The following is a 16,954-nucleotide window of genomic DNA, read 5'->3' as shown; positions in this document are numbered from 1 at the left end:
TACTTTCCTTATAAGTGTCAAATGCATGTTCCTAGAAAATATAATATTTTATGATGTATGAAATATGTAGTCTTAAACCCTAATACCAAAAATGTATGAGAGTTATTGTACTAAAGAATAGTATGTAGTTATATCTTTTAGAAAAACTAATGAAGTATCAGCTTCCCGTAAACCGAGATAGTATGTTATTCCCATTGTGGGTTCTTATAACCATGCTAATATGATTGATATGCCAGAACATGATGCTCTTCAGGCGTCAGAGCTGGTAGAACCTTTGATATAGGCTTATTTAGTCATAGAAATCATTCATTATCTTATTAATTATTGTTGATTTTATATCATTTTATGGACAAAAGGTACCTAATTAGCTTAATATTTCAATTTCAGCAATAAAAGACATGCTCGGGTGAAAAAGGAAGAGGACTAAGTGATTGGAAGCTTGGAGATTGAAGATTAAAGAAAGAAGGCTAAAATAGGAAGGAACTTAACGAGGTGGTCAAAATGTTCCCGATTTAAGGATGCCTTGCAGTACACAGCGTACACGCAAATTACTGAAAGAACTCGTCCAGTTATTCTTGTAAAATCGACGAGTTGGATCGATTTTTTGGTAACTATAAATTGATAACATCTATGCCCGAAAACCTAAGTTTTGCTAGAGGCTAGCTGCGACTATTGAAGATCAGAAGAGTTCTTAGATCTTTGTTTTGAACCATGTTTGAATCATTAGGTTTTGAATTTAGGTTATTACTTGCTGTAGATATGAGCTAAAAGCTTTTTACTTCTGTTTGGTGAAGATAATCTTATGAACATGGTTTGATTGAGTGGTTGAATTAATATTTATTTGGTTATTCATCTTCTTAAGGTTATTAAAGACCCTTATGTATTGATGATAAAGGTTCTCTGTTAATAAGTAAGTGATTGAGTTGTATGAATATCTTCTTGATTACTTGATTCATATAGTTTTGTGAATATAAGATTATATGCCTAGGAATAGTGAATATGAAACTAGGGTTAACTAGCAAATGTGTAAATCAATGTGTGAGCATGTTTGATTAACTATTGTTATAAGTATTGCTTGATATGAACTAAACACTAGGAAACTTGTTAATTAATCAATTGATCACTGTTTGAACTAACTTGTCTACTAAAGGATTGGTAATAATGAACATGGACCCAATCACATTAGGAATCAGTAACCATTGACATATTAATTCATTGCACATGCCACAAAATCAACCATAGGAATAAGTGAATAAATTCTAAACAAAAGTATCTTTTATCATTAAATCTAGTTGTGTTTTCGTGTTCTTCTTAGTTGTTAATTGTCTTTGTTTAAGTGTTAAAGTTTTGCTTAAGTTTCTAGTCTTGCAAAACTAGAAACACCCCCCTCTTTTATTAATTGTCTTATTTAGATAATACTAGTATGAATTTTAGCTGTTACCGTTCCCTGTGTTCGACACCCTACTTGCTTGAACTAAACTGCTATCAATAGGTACACTACCTGCGTGTGTTTGTTTAAATTTGAGTTTTTTAGGATTAAAACTAGTTTGTTTCGCACACATCAAGTTTTTGACGCCGTCGTCGGGGAACTGTTCTAATAGTTATTTTATTTGATAGTATTATCGACCCTCAGTGTGGGATTTATCTTGCATAAAGTTACCTGTTTTCAGTTTTTATTTTGTTTTTGTTTTCTGCCTATTTTCATTAAACTCATCGAGTTTATTACTCAACTTGACGAGTTTCTTCTGTTTTCAGTTACTTCTTCATTTTTTTTCGTTTTACACTAGTTTTTCTGTTTTGTTTTAGATTTTATGACCCGATCCTCTAGTTCTACACTAGTGCCACCCGTGGAAGATCCGGAACTAATTGTGTTGTGTTGTATAAGTGTTGCGTCATGGGCTAGGTCCTTAGCCCAATTTTGCAGCCGGTTTGGGCCTATGCCACCGTGCATTTTATTATTCTAGGGTTTTAGTATTTAAGGTTCGTGCATGCATCCTTTGTGGACAATGGTATAATTATTTTATATATAATTGTATTGTAAACCCTAGCTTGCCTCTACAGTGGAAGTTCTTTATCGAGCTCTGCTGAGGCATGACTATATTTGAGTTATAAGCTTCATATTGATTCCACATTGTGTTCTTAATCGTATTGTGACTGAATTGTTTGTTTTTTTTATCAATATCCCTGTTAAGGATCTAAACAATCTAAAAATTAATTCTCATCAATTGGTATCAGAGTAGGAAGCTTTGTAATTCATACATTTCTCTTCTATTGAAGAAGTTATTAGGGTTTTTCCGCATTGATTGATATTAGTTGAGCCGTCATTCCAATTTGGCGCATCTCATTAATTTTCGATCTTACCCTAACGATAAATTACAAGTCTGATCTTAAACAGGTTATCGATCAAACGTCTCAATGTCTATGGACAATTATCAATCCAATCCAATTAACATCTCCAACAGTATTGGATCAACAACAAGAATTCCAATCTTATACACTCAGGATTATGAAGTATGTATGCACCACTTCGAAGATTATGTAATCGACTCAGAGGATAATGGGTACTTGATCTAGGACGCAATCACAATTGGTCCGTTTTCTCACTCAAGCACTTCAAAGATTGTCAAAACTCAAAAGGAGTATAGTCCGCTTGTGAATGATGTGAAAGACATTCCTCAAGATGAGAAAGAGATGTTTCAATGCAATATCAAAGCCTTAAGAATGATTAGGTTAGCTCTACAATCGGATATGTTTCGATTGGTGAGTTCATGTGCCACAACAAAAGAGATATGGGATAAGTTAAAGGAATTGTACTCTACTGATGAAGATCTGGAACATTCGATTCAAACCTTGCTGCTTTCTGAATTTAGTGATTTCAAACAGAAGCCCGAAGAGAAACTCATTTAGGCTTTTGATCAGTTTAATCACCTTCTTAGTAAGATGATAAAGCACGGAATTGAAAGGAAGGTTATTGAGTAGAAGCTTACCTTCATGAACAGTCGTAGAACCGAATGGATGGCGGTTGTGTCCACAGTGAAGGAACACGAATAGTTCAAATCATACTCTCTGGCGAAACTTGTGGGGATTCTGAAGTCCCATGAAAGTGCGGTGTCAAAGGAAACGAATGTGGTTTCTAGTTTGGGGTCATTAGCTCTTATTTTAGAAAGTAAAGGTGCTGGTGAAGAAGAAGAAGAATTGGATCTTGCAGACTACGATCTGACCAGTGAAGAGTATGCCTGATGGTTTCCAATCCAAGAAAGTTTATCAAGAGAAAGTTCCCAGCCAAAACAAACAGAAACTGTCTGGGAAGTTATAGTTACAAAAAGGTGAAGGAGGAACCAGAATTAGGTTCAAAGTCAGAAGAATCCAAGAACGAGATGAATATTGGTGGTGACTCAGGTTTTGATTGCCATTATTGTGGTGGCAAGAATCACTTTGCCAAAGACTGCATGTTGAAAAAAAATTCTGAAAAGGTTGATGAAGATGACGAGGAAGCGAGCCTCCTGAGACGATTGGAGGATATCAAGAAAAGGAAATCAACTGTTAACAATAACATCATGAATGCTTTGATTGTACAGGATACAGGTGACAATGATGAATTTGATGGAGTGCAGGTATGGTCCACAGATTCAGAGGACGAAGAAGTAAGAAAGCCAAATCATGGCAAGGCTATGCTAGTAAAAGAAGAAAAATCTACGGGAAGATGTTTGATGGTGACCGAAGGTGTATCAAAAATGCGAGGATACACAACAGACGGCGGGATGGAAAATGAGAAGGAGCGAGAGGATAGGTGTTTCGCTACGAAACCTGTCAGTGCACAGATCAACGAATGTGATGAGTTGATCAGAAGTTACAAAATATTCTCACTTCTCTAAAAATTCCTGTTATTAACAATGAAAAGGAACTAAATAGATTAAAATCTAAATTTTCTAGTTTAAGTAGTAGTCTTTCTCAAACTCGTGTCACAAACTCTAACCTGACTAATAAAATTAACAAGATATCGTCGAAGAGTGGGGAGAGGAGGATCTGGATTTAGCAAAAGGAGAAAGAATTAATTAGGTCTACGGATGAGTCATTCTATTTGCAACGAGACAATCTTAAGCTTTTAAAACAACGAAATGTTTTTTGTTTGATTGCAAAAAGATTATATTTTAATATTACTCAATTACACCTTGATTGTGAAATAGGAAAGAAGATGCATCACATGATTTTACCCTTTCTTGAGTTAAAGGAGGATGAAGTCGATGCCGAAGCTTACAACTGTGAAAATGTTGTATCTTCTGACGAAATATCTCCTGCTTACAAAATTGGTCTTTAAAAAATAGAGTCTTACATAAAACCAAAAGACAATAAGGACATCTCAAAAATCTGTTAGATGAAAATGATAAATTGAAACTAAGAACCGAAACTGTACAGAAATTTGATTCGTTGAATGCCAAATTAAGTTCAGAAAATAAAATCGATGTCGAAAATGCATCAGAACTCAATGAGGATGATGAAACGAGTGAAATCTCTGTAGAGGATGTGCTGGACTGCTCTGAATTAGTCAAAAGTGAACCTGAACCTAATAAAAAAACTGATTTCTGAAAACTCCGTTGAGTTTGCACGCTCATCAAAGGACAAGACCAAAGTTCTTAAGGAAAAAGTTGTTATGTATCAAAAGGTTCAAACCACTCCAAATCAAGCGTACACAGTTCAAGGAGTCACACCACAACAAACAGCCAAACTAACAGCATCGGTGGAAGAAGATAATACCAATGGTTGTGATGAATTTTTCTGGGCAACACCTATAGATAACGCTGATGAAACAAAAGGTTTATGTCATAAAACCTCATGGAGAGTGAAGGGTAGATATGTGTCGGAACCACTTAATGAACCTACTAGATATGATGTACCAAGTACAAGTGGTACCAAAACATCTTCGGGTGAACCAGTGATAACGTCCAGTGAGACGTGTTTGTCAAAGAGAGAAAGGCATGCTCAAGTATTGAAGAAAAAGGCCAATATTTATAAAAATCCAAAACAGGTGGCAGAACAAAAACACCAACATAACCTGAGATACAAGAAGGTCTCTCAGAGAGAGAACAGTTTTGGCGATCTCAGGATCCTCATTACGTAAGGTATGAAAAGACACGTAACTCACGAGGGGAACCAAGAAGCAACCGAAAGGAAGGTTTTAGTCCTCGACATGAAAGCAACCGAAAGGAAGGTTTCGGTCCTCAGCAAGTAAGCAACCGAAAGGAAGGTTTAGGTCCTCGGCATGAAAGCAGCCGAAATGAGGGTTTCGGTGCTCAGAAGGTAAGAAACCGAGATAAAGGTTTCGGTCCTCAACATAATAGCAGCCGAAAGGATGTGTCCAGTACCATGTTCAATCAAAATATACGAATGGAAGAAGGTTCTCGTTCTCATCCAAGGAAGAACAATAATAGACAATCTAATATTGTTTCTAAACCTTATTCCTCTCATTCTCATTCTCATTCTTATTCTTCAAAAGATTCGAAGGGGAAAGGAAATCTCTTTCCAGAAGACAACAGATGCTCGAAAGAGATCCAAAAGCATGCAGACGTTAAAATTTCAAATCCTACGTCTAAATCAAGTGAATCTAAGTCAAGCAAAATTAATGTTTTTACAATAAAAAGAAAAGATGAAACAACTCTAATTAAAAGAACTTATATGTTTAATGTTTCTCTTACTATTCCATGTCCTGTAAAAGGCACACAAGGACCCAAGAAACTTTGTGTAACAACGCAAATTTTCAAAAAAAAATTTCATTTAAAATAAAGTGATTTTATTCAATTGAATGTAATTATTCCAAGTTTCATATCAAAATACAATCATAAAATCCCCAAGATCTCAAAATAGCAACAGTGTGTACTCATCACGCCGGCGCCTTCCCACGGTCCTCGCTAGTACCTGAAACGCATACATAACAACTGTAAGCATAAATGCTTAGTGAGTTCCCCAGTATACTACTTACACATATACGCCTTTCCAGGCCCTGACCTTCCGGTCTACAACACAACGCCTTCCGGCCCATAACATAATCACCTTCCGGCCCATAACCTATTGCCTTCCGGCCCATAACATATTGCCTTTCGGCCCATAAACATACACAGCACATAATACATTTATCCTAACACATATAGCACATATATCATATATCATATCCGACCTTTCGGTCACATAACATATTGCCTTCCGGCCCATATAAACATACATAGCACGCATAGCAATTTCCTTTCCATTTATAGCACTTATAACACATATCATATCCGACCTTCCGGTCACACAGTCAAACCCTTCCGGGTACAGTATAGTGAGAAGACTCACCTCGTGGGTAATGAAAGCTAGCAACTCCTGAAATCGCTCGCACTCGATCCGCCGAGCTACAAACTCCCTATAATATCATATATCCTTTATTAATACTTTTATCTTTCAAGACAACTAACCCTAAGAAATCACATGTAGGTCAACTCTGATCAACAGTCAACGGTCAACTTGACCGGACTCGGTGAGTGCTAAGGCGACTCGGCGAGTCTAGACGTCCTCACCAAATCCTGATGTTCCCTTTCTACTCGTCGAGTATCCCTCTTGACTCGACGAGTTCCTCGTGGAAGAATCGCGGGGCCACCCCGACTCCACTCGCCGAGTCTGAAGAACAGCTCGATGAGTCCCAGTTAATCTCCAAGCTACTCGCTGAGTCTGTTCATCGGACTCAGCGAGTCCATGCCATGCAGTCGATCAAACTGCTTCCTGAGATCAGTATTGTCCCGACCATTCATAGGTCTGGTCCTCCTAAGTTGGTACAACACGTAAGACCTTCATTTAGGTGCTCATGCTACACCCCAAGACTTGTAATTTACCTTTTGACTTAAGGCATAAGGATTCCAATCCAAAACCTCTCTTAATTCCCGAAATACACAGGCATGGGACATTCTGGACCTCTAAAGGTCCTAATACAGGGTTATAATCGTTTGGGGAACAAGGGTAATAATCAATCTAGTCACAAAAGGGTTCCACAAACCCTAATTCCATGCACACATCAACATAGCAGAATATGATCCGAAATATTACCTGAATAATGCACTCTCTGTGTCCCCAATCCTCAGAACTTGATTCCCTTGCTGTTCCTTTAGCCAAACTCTTCTCTTCCTTGCATAATAACTTCTTCAAGATCACTAATGGCCTTCAATCCTTGCTCAAGATGCCCACAACCGATTTAGGGTTCTTCTCAGTCGCTAAAGACGGACAATGACGGCCTATAAGTCCGTTATATACGTTCCAAAACCGAACGGCTAGGGTTTCCGCTGAACAACGCAGACTCGCCGAGTCCATAATGGACTCGTCGAGTCCAGTCGCGAACCCGCGACCAAGTCTGTGGTCCTACTCGGCGAGTCTGGCTCTAACTCGCCGAGTCCCCTCCTAAAACACCCCAAAAACAATATTATGACAATACCTGAAATTCCAGGCTGTTACACTTTGGGTTCCTAAATTTGCTTGATATTTTGCAGGTTATACGTGATGAGCAGTTTGATGAAGAATGGTACATTGATAGTGGCTGCTCGCGTCACATTATAGGATGAAGGGAAGAACTGAGGGAGTTTTGGTCTCTCAAGGATGGTGGAACAGTGAAATATGACAACAATTTGTTTGGTACTATCAAAGGTTATGGAATGATTACAAATGGATAATTCTCAATCAGAAAAGTCGCATACGTCGAAGGATTACAGCACAATCTCATTAGTGTATCACAACTATTAGTTGGGACCGGATTAAAGGTCTCCTTTGATGATGAAGGGTCAGAGATTGTCGAAAAGAAATCAAATAGCATACTGCTGAAGTAGAAGCGAAAGAGGGAAATGTACCCTTTAAATCTCAATCCAATTTGAGGGAAACCAACAGTTTGCTTGCTTACGAAGGCACAGTTAAACGAAAGCTGGTTATGGCATCGAAGGCTCTCTCATCTCAATTTCAAAGATATCAACAAGCTGGTACTAGGAGATCATGTTAGAGGTCTTCCAAATCTCAAATTCAACAAAGAACATCTATGTGCATCTTGTGAAATGGGAAAGCGAAGTCGACAAACTCATCCTTCTATTAGCAATACAAAGGTGATAGAACCGTTGGAACTGTTACATATTGATCTATGTGGTCCATCCTCTTTTGAAAGCATTGGTGGGAACAAGTACATTCTTGTCATCGTTGACGACTTCTCTCGCTTCACATGGGTATTTTTCTTGAAGCAAAAATCAGAGGCAACTCCTAAGCTCAAGCTCTTCATAAAGCAAGTAGAGGTTCACAGCAGAATGCAATCGTCCAAATCCAAAACCGATCTCTGTACGAAACGGATCGAACTATGCTAAGCTTCTCCTTCTTGCCTCTATATTTCAGGGTTGATGCTATTGCTACTGCTTGTTACACTCAGCACAGATCGTATCTAAACAATCGATTCTCAATAACTCCTTTCGAGATCTTAAGCAACCAGAAGCCTAATGTGAAGTTCTTTCATGTGTTCGGTTCAAGATACTTTGTCTTCAACTCAAGGGAGAATCGAAACAAGTTTGATGCTAAGGCCGATGAAGGAATATTTTTGGGCTACTCCTTGCACTCAAAGGCGTATAAAATTCTGAATAAACGCTCAAAGAAGATTGAAGAAACATACTATGTCACTTTTGATGAAATTTATATCAAGAAGTTGAAGATAACTGAAGGTGTAATACATAAAATCTTTCCAAAGTCTAGTCAAGTCACTGTGCCTATATCAAATCTTTTTGAGAAATATATGCTTCTCTTTGATGAAACTTAAAAGGCTATTGATTCTGAATCCAAAGCTGAAGATAACAAAGTTGACAGATTACAGCAAATTATTAATGATGTTGCACTAAAGATGGTGGCTGAACAACCAAAGGCAAGCGAAAGACCTGACTCAAGTGAACCTTCCGGTGATTGTCCCTCTATCCAAGGGGAGGGTTCGTCTAGCTCAACCGAAAGTCCAAACGAAGGGGAGCATTCCAATCCAGAAATTGAACTTGTGTCATCATTCGAGGGGGAGAATATGATTGTCAATGATGATGATACACAATCAGAATTTGAAGAAGAAGTCAATATAGAACTGCATCCCTCTTATTATCTAAATTACTCTCCTCTCATTAAATGGACCAAAGATCATCCTCAAAGTCAAATCATAGGAGAATCTTCAGAAACGATATTAACTCATTCATAGATCAAAGCGAAACAAGCTGCATTATTCTCTCAAGTAGAATTTTGCATGTTCAACTCTTTTGTCTCAAAGTTGAACCGAAGACCATGAATTTAGCTCTTGACCATTCTGATTGGGTTCTAGCCATGCAAGGCGAGCTGAACGAGTTTGACAGAAACAAAGTATGGCGTCTAATTCCAACTCCAAAGGATGCTTCGGTTGTCAGTCTTAAATGGGTATTCCGAAATAAGATGGACAAGGAAAGGAATGTGATTCGCAACGAGGCCCAACTGATGGTAAAAGGATATTTTCAAGAGGAAGGTATAGTTTATGAAGAGACCTTCGCTCCGGTTGCAAGATTAGAGTCAGTTCGAATCTTTCTTGCTTATGTTGCACACAAAAACTTTGAATTATATCAAATGGACGTAAAGTGTGCCTTTCTCAATGGAGAACTTGAAGAAACTTTGTACGTTGAGCAACCGCTAGGTTTTGTCAACAAGAAGAATCCAGATCACTGCTACATTCTAGACAAAGTAGTAGATGGCCTAAAGCAGGCTCCCAGAGCATGGTATGAAACTCGCACTCGATTCTTAAAATTGTCCAAATTTAAACAAGGTTCGGTTGACCCAACCTTCTTTCGTAAGAGAGAGGGTAACCACCTTATTATAGTCCAAATTTATGTTGATGACCTTATCTTTGGCTCCACGAATCCTAGATTAACAGTTGAATTTAGGAAGTTGATGGAAACTAAATTTGAGATGAGCTCAATGGGTCCAATTAACTTTTTCCTTGGCTTAAATATTAGACAAGGACCCGAAGGAATTTTTATCAATCAGGAGACGTATACAAAGACGTTACTCTCCAAGTTTGTGATGTTAGGAGACTCCAAAGTGAAAGTCCCAATGGCTTTTGGAACTAAGCTTACTCCATCATTGGAGAAGCCTGCAGCTGACATGACACATTATCGTCAGATGATTGGGTCACTAATGTATCTCACAGCCAGCAGGCCAGACATCATGTTCTCAGTCTGCTATTGGACCTGATTCTAAGCTAACCCACGCGAACCTCACATGCTTGCTGTGAAAAACATCTTTCGCTATCTGAAACGAACTTCCTCTCTCGGTATATGGTATCCGGCCAACTCAGTTTTCTTTGTCCTAGCTTTTTCAGATGCTGACTTGGGTGGCTGTGGATTGGATCGTAAAAGCACTACTGGGGGATGCCAATTTCTTGATGGTAAATTGGTCAGCTGGCAATCAAAGAAACAAACCTATGTTTCTCTCTCTATGGCTAAAGCGGAATACCTAGCCGCCGCCTCATGCACATCTCATGTTTTTTGGATACAGAGTCAGCTTAGGGACTATGGGCAAAACATGAAGAAAATCCCACTATATCGCGACTCTAAAAGTGAAATTAGGATTTGTCATAACCTAGTGCAACACTCGAAGACAAAGCACATAGCATTGCGGTATCACTTCATCAAAGTGTTGGATAAGGTGTCTAAGTCCATAACTTATTTGGTATATACTTGACCCGACCCAGCATGGTCCATTTAGGTTGCATTTCATCCAAACTATTTATGGATAATTTTATGAGAGTTATACACATATGATTATTAATATATTATAAGTTATAATATATTAATATGAAGTCATGTTATTTAATTAGTCTTAGTCTTAAATTAATTATGAATTAATTTAGAGATTAAAAGGAAGACTAATTAGATTGTGGGCTATTGGTTTTATATGGTGTGGGCTAACACTCATTTGTTAATGGGCTAGGCTTGTATGGAAGTCCATGATGATCCATGGAGCTTTTAACCCATGGATCCTTGGAAAAGGAAAGGTAATGGGTTATTAGGGTTTCACCCTAATCATGTACACTATATAAGCATGCTTATGTTGCATGAAATAGCCACTAGTGTGTGTGTTTGTATGTGGCCGGAAATTGTAGTGTGTATACACTCTCTCAAATTTTTCCAAGAGTGTGTGGTGATTTGTGATTCCATTTGAGGCATTCACACTATTGGTGCTTGGCCATCAAACTCCTTAAGAATCAAACTCATCAAAAAGGTATGTAATCTCAGCTAATTCTTTTATGTTTAAAAGTACCCCATGCCATGTTAGAAAGGTTATGAACCTTGGAAAATTATTATTTTGCATGTATATAGACAAACATAGATCCAAGGTTTATTAGGGTTGCATGCACACTTAGGAAGTGTTAGATTGCTCAACACCCAACAGTGGTATCAGAGCCTAGGCTTGCTTGTTTGATACTTGATGAAAAATATTGAAAAAAGTTGAAATTTTTGCTGTCTGCATGATGGACTCGCCAAGTCCATGGGGCGACTCGTCGAGTCCAAGGCAAAATGCAACCTACTCGTCGAGTAGGTTTGTGCACTCGGCGAGTAGAAGGTTCAGAATGTAGATTTTCGACTTTTGTTGCTGGAAATGGACTTGAAACTTTACCCTAAACTGTTTTGATGTTTTAAAACTTATTTTAGTTGGTGTAATGGTTGTTCTAATCCATTTACAATAGCATATATCAAAATTTCATGCTTTGTATGTGTTCATATAATTTTCTGAAACTTTGATAATCATGTTCATGTTCTTATGAATTTAGAAGAAGATAGGAATTATTTGCTGAATTGCTTAGGATTAATTCTTGATCATTTATGTGTTTTAATGGAGTCCATAATTTTTCCTCAAGTTATGGATATCCAAAGGTCACTTTTCTTTAACACACATTAAAAACACATAAGTTACATAAAATGAAGAGTCTTCATTTTATGAACCTTTAATTCATAAGTTATGAAATGAAAAGTTTTGAAGAGTTACAAAACTTGTCCTCAAGTTTTGGAATTTGGAAAAGTTTCACACACTTTAATAAACTTTAATTCCGACACTTAGAATTTTAAAAGTTAAAATTCAACACTTATACTATTTATAACATTAATGGTTAATTTTATATATATATATATATATATATATATATATATATATATATATATATGTGTGTGTATAAGAACAAGTTGTTTTACCATTAGTAGGCCTCATTCACGAAGCCGATCTATAAGGTGGGTATAAGGTTGTTGCCTATAAAATGGCGACTTAATGGGTGTATACTCTCACCCACCGCTTGCTTGACTGGTGGAGGGTCGTTAGCCGAACGGGTAAGATAAAGACTTATAAATTCTCATTAAGCATGATGAATATTATAAAGTAACTAAATCTTTTATTTAATTCCCAATCTTATTTACTTTAGGAAAAATGTGAACATGGTGCTAATCCATGGAATTCACACTTTGTACCTTACCAAGTCATTGGTGGAGCGTGTGTGGTTAACCGGCACACTAACTTGGACTAGTAAGGATCACAAAGCAAGGGTGACTTAATGTTTGTCATAGATCAATGGAGCGTGTGTGGTTAACCGACACATTGATTAGGTGATAATATTAAGGGTACCAAGTGAATTATCATGTTATTCACACCTTGTTTTGTGATCCTCGGCATCCCAGTCACAAAACTTGAAGGGCACAATCGAGTTTAAAACATGCCATTGAAAAGTTCAATGAATCTCAAAAGAATCTAGGAATTTCAAATCCAATTAAAACCTAATAAATCATTTCGTTTTCGTGGTGGAAATTGGTGAATCATTAATCACCTACCTTTCATATATATTATTACTTAGATTATGGCATCGCTCTTCTAAGTATAATATATTGTGATTGGATCCTAGCCTTAATATTACATTTGGGTGTCTTATTAAGGACTCTATATATCTAATCTAAACTTGCTTTCTTCTTTCAGATGTCTTCCAACACTAATGCTTTGGGCTCTAACCCAACTGGTTCTTTCTCTCTCATGAATCTTAGTGGGAGAGTCATCTTTGATGGTTCCAACTTCATGGACTGGATAAGGCACATTAGGATGATAACTCGTTATGAGGACAAGGAATATGTCCTCGATAAGGAGTTAAAAGAGCTTGATGAGTCTGCTGCTACTCCTGAGGAGATCGCTGAATTCAGGACACATGAGAGAGATGCTACTAAGGTAGCATGTATCATGATGGCCACCAATGACAGCCAAGCTCCAAAAGTCCTATGATGACTTCTACCCTTTTGAGATGCACCAAGATCTGATGGAAAGGTACCATCAGAGTGCTCATCAAGAGTGGTATGAAATAATCTCCTCCATAATAACAACCCGCATGAAGGACGGTGAATCCGTCATGGCCCACATGCAAAAGATGCAAAGGTATGTGGATCGTTTGCTGAAGTTGAATGTGAACTTCCCTGACGAGTTGGCAATTGACATCATTTTGCACTCCTTACCTTCTTGTTATGACCATTTTCGTATGACATATCATATGAAGAAGGAGGAAGTTACCCTTAGCAAGCTTCAAGTACTCTTGAAGACCACTGAAACCGGTCTTAAGGGCAAGTCGATTGTTACCTCTACTACTCCTACTCCTACATCTACCCCTGTTTTGGCTATCGGGCAAGTCAAAGGGAAAAAAAGGAACCACCCTTCGATGGGTACCAAGGGAAAGTCTCTTGAAGGTTCCTCATCAAGAACCAAGAGCGGTTTTTCCACTCCTTCTGCCATTCCCAAGGATGCTGATTGCTACTATTGCCAGGACAAGGGGCACTGGAAGCGAAACTGCTCTAAATACTTGCAGGATCTGAAGGATGGGAAAGTGAAACCAACCCACGCAGGTATTTACACAATATTGTCTAATAACTCACCATATTCTAACTCTTGGGTGCTTGATACAGGATGTGGTATTCACATATGTTATGATTTGCAGTGCCTAAGAAGAAGTGAGGATGTGGACCACGAGAAGATAAACCAGATCATGGGGAATAGGATGGCTTCACCTGTTTCCAAGATTGGAGTTTATACTTTGTTGTTGAATAATGGGTTAAATTAGATTTGAATAAATGTGTGTACTCGTCTGAAATGGAAAGGAATATTATTTCCTTTCATGCTTTGTACAAACAAGGTTTTACCTTTTCGTTTGATAATGAATGTGGTGGTATTAATGCTTTCTTTAATAATGTGTTTTATTTTAAAGCATTACCTTGTGATGGTGTGTATGAAACTTTGTCGATTGTAGACAAGTTAGGAAATAATGTGTTGTATATTGATTCTTCTACTAGCCTAGATAAGGCATCATTGTGGCATTGTCGTCTTGGACATGTAAATAAGAAACGCATAAGCCAACTCCAAAAGAGTGGAGTCTTGGAGTCATTCGACCTTAAATCGGATGATAGTTGTGAGTCTTGTCTACTTGGAAAGATGAAAAAATCACCCTTCACTGGAACTTGTGAAAGGGGTGAGGGTTTGTTGGACCTAATACATACTGATGTATGTGGACCATTCAAAACCGCCACAAGGGATGCTAATCGGTATTATGTGACTTTTATTGATGATTTTAGTAGATATGGGTATGTCTACTTAATCAAACATAAGTCAGAAACCTTTGAAAGGTTTAAGGAATTCAAATAGGAAGTAGAAAATCAATTGGGCAGGAACATTAAGATGCTTCGATCTGATCGAGGTGGTGAGTATCATAGTACCGAGTTCCTTGACTATCTTAAGGAGTGTGGGATTGTCTCACAATTGACTCCTTCCAGGACACCACAGCTAAATGGTGTAGTTGAGAGGCGTAATCGAACCTTGTTAGACATGGTTCGCTCTATGATGAGTCGAGTTTTTCTACCAATCTCTTTTTGGGGGTATGCCTTAGAGGCTGCTGCCCATATCCTTAATCTACTCCCTACAAAGAAGGTTACCAAAACACCTCATGAGATGTGGACTGGGAAGGTTCCCAATTTGGACCACATCAAAATTTGGGGTTGCGAAGCTTTCTTGAGGCGTGAAACTCATGATAAGCTTGAACCCCGAAGTGAAAGGTGTATTTTCATCGGCTACCCACAGAAATCCTTTGGTTACCTCTTCTACAGACCCAGTAAGAATGTGGTCTTCGTAGCAAGAAGAGGTTTCTTACGTGAGAGAGAATTTATAAGCCAAGGAGACAGTGGGAGGCAAATTGATCTTGAAGAAATTCAAGAATCAATTGGTGAAGGAACCTCAGACACTAGCAATCAACTTGAGGAGGAAACTCCTGTTGAGCCAGCTGACGAGTGTGTACCTCCGAGGTGATCCACATGGGTTAGCAACACACCTGCGTTTTATTATGGCTTTCATATTAATACGGAAGGAGATACATTTATCAGTGATAGTACACTAGTAAATTTGGATAAACCTAGCAGTGTTAAGGAAGCCATGGCAGGCCCGGAGTCTGCTAAGTGGAAGGAGGCTATGGAGAGCGAGATACAGTCCATGTATGACAATCAAGTTTGGAACTTGGTTGGCAATGTACCAGGCCGTAAAATAGTCGGGTGCAAATGGATCTTCAAGAAGAAGACCGACATGGAAGGAAAAGTGCATACTTATAAGGCTCGACTGGTTGCGAAGGGTTTTACTCAGACTCAGGGTATTGATTATGATGAAACCTTCTCGCCGGTAGCAAGATTAAGTCTATTAGCTCTATGCTAGCCATTGCTGCATTTCATGATTATGAAATATGGCAAATGGATGTCAAAACCACTTTTCTTAATGGAAAGTTGGATGAGGATATGTACATGAATAAGCCAGAGGGTTTTGTCAGTGCAGAGTACCCTAATACAGTATGCAAGCTTGAGAAATCCATTTATGGATTCAAACAAGCATCTCGTAGCTGGAATCTTTGTTTCGATGAGAAGGTCAAAGAGTTTGGTTTCTCGAGAAGTGAAGATGAGTCTTGCGTGTATGTCAGAGCTAGTGGGAGTATAGTTAGCTTCTTGGTACTATATGTGGATGACATACTACTTACAGGAAATGACATCCCAACCTTGCAGGAGGTTAAGTCCTGGCTTTGGAAGTGCTTTGCTATGAAGGACCTAGGGGAAGCTGCCTATATCCTAGGGATAAGGATATTAAGAGAAAGGAGTAAAAGACTAATTGGACTTAGTCATAGTACCTACTTGGATAAGGTGTTGAAAAGGTTCAACATGCATAATTCCAAGAATGGAGATTTACCGATCCAAAGCAATACCAAGCTGAGTAAGACTTAGAGTCCGAGTAAAGAGGCAGAGATAGCTGAGATGAGCCAATTACCGTACGCTTCCGCTGTTGGCTCGATCATGTATGCTATGACTTGTACCCGCCCTGATGTGGCCTTTGCTTTGAGCATGGTCAGCAGGTATGAGGGGAACCCTGGCAAGGCTCATTGGACTGCAGTAAAGAACATTCTCAAGTACCTGCAGAGGACTAAGGATTGGATCCTTAACCTTGGTGGGAGTGATGACTTGACAGTATTAGGGTATAGTGATGCTATTTTTCAGACTGATGGGGATAACCTTCACTCTCAGTCGGGTTGGGTCTTTACCTTAAATGGAGAGGCAATCTCTTGGAAGAGTTCCAAGCAGGAGACGGTGGCTGATTCGACTTGTGAATCAGAGTATATAGCAGCGAGTGAAGCAGCGAAGGAGGCGATATGGCTGAAGAACTTCATCGGAGACCTTGGAGTTGTGCCAACTATTAAGGAGCCTATGGAAATTTTCTGTGACAACAATAGTGCGGTTGCTTTAGCTAAAGAACCGAGAGATCAAGGGAGATCCCGACACATTGATAGAAAATATCACTTCATAAGACACAAGATAGAAGAAGGATTCCTCGTGGCAAAGAGGATATTGTCAGATGAGAACCC

The sequence above is a fragment of the Lactuca saligna genome, chromosome 5 (genome assembly GCF_052625555.1).
Source record: "Lactuca saligna cultivar CGN05327 chromosome 5, ASM5262555v1, whole genome shotgun sequence".
Taxonomy (NCBI): Eukaryota; Viridiplantae; Streptophyta; class Magnoliopsida; order Asterales; family Asteraceae; genus Lactuca; species Lactuca saligna.
Note: the sequence above shows the minus strand (reverse complement) of the source record.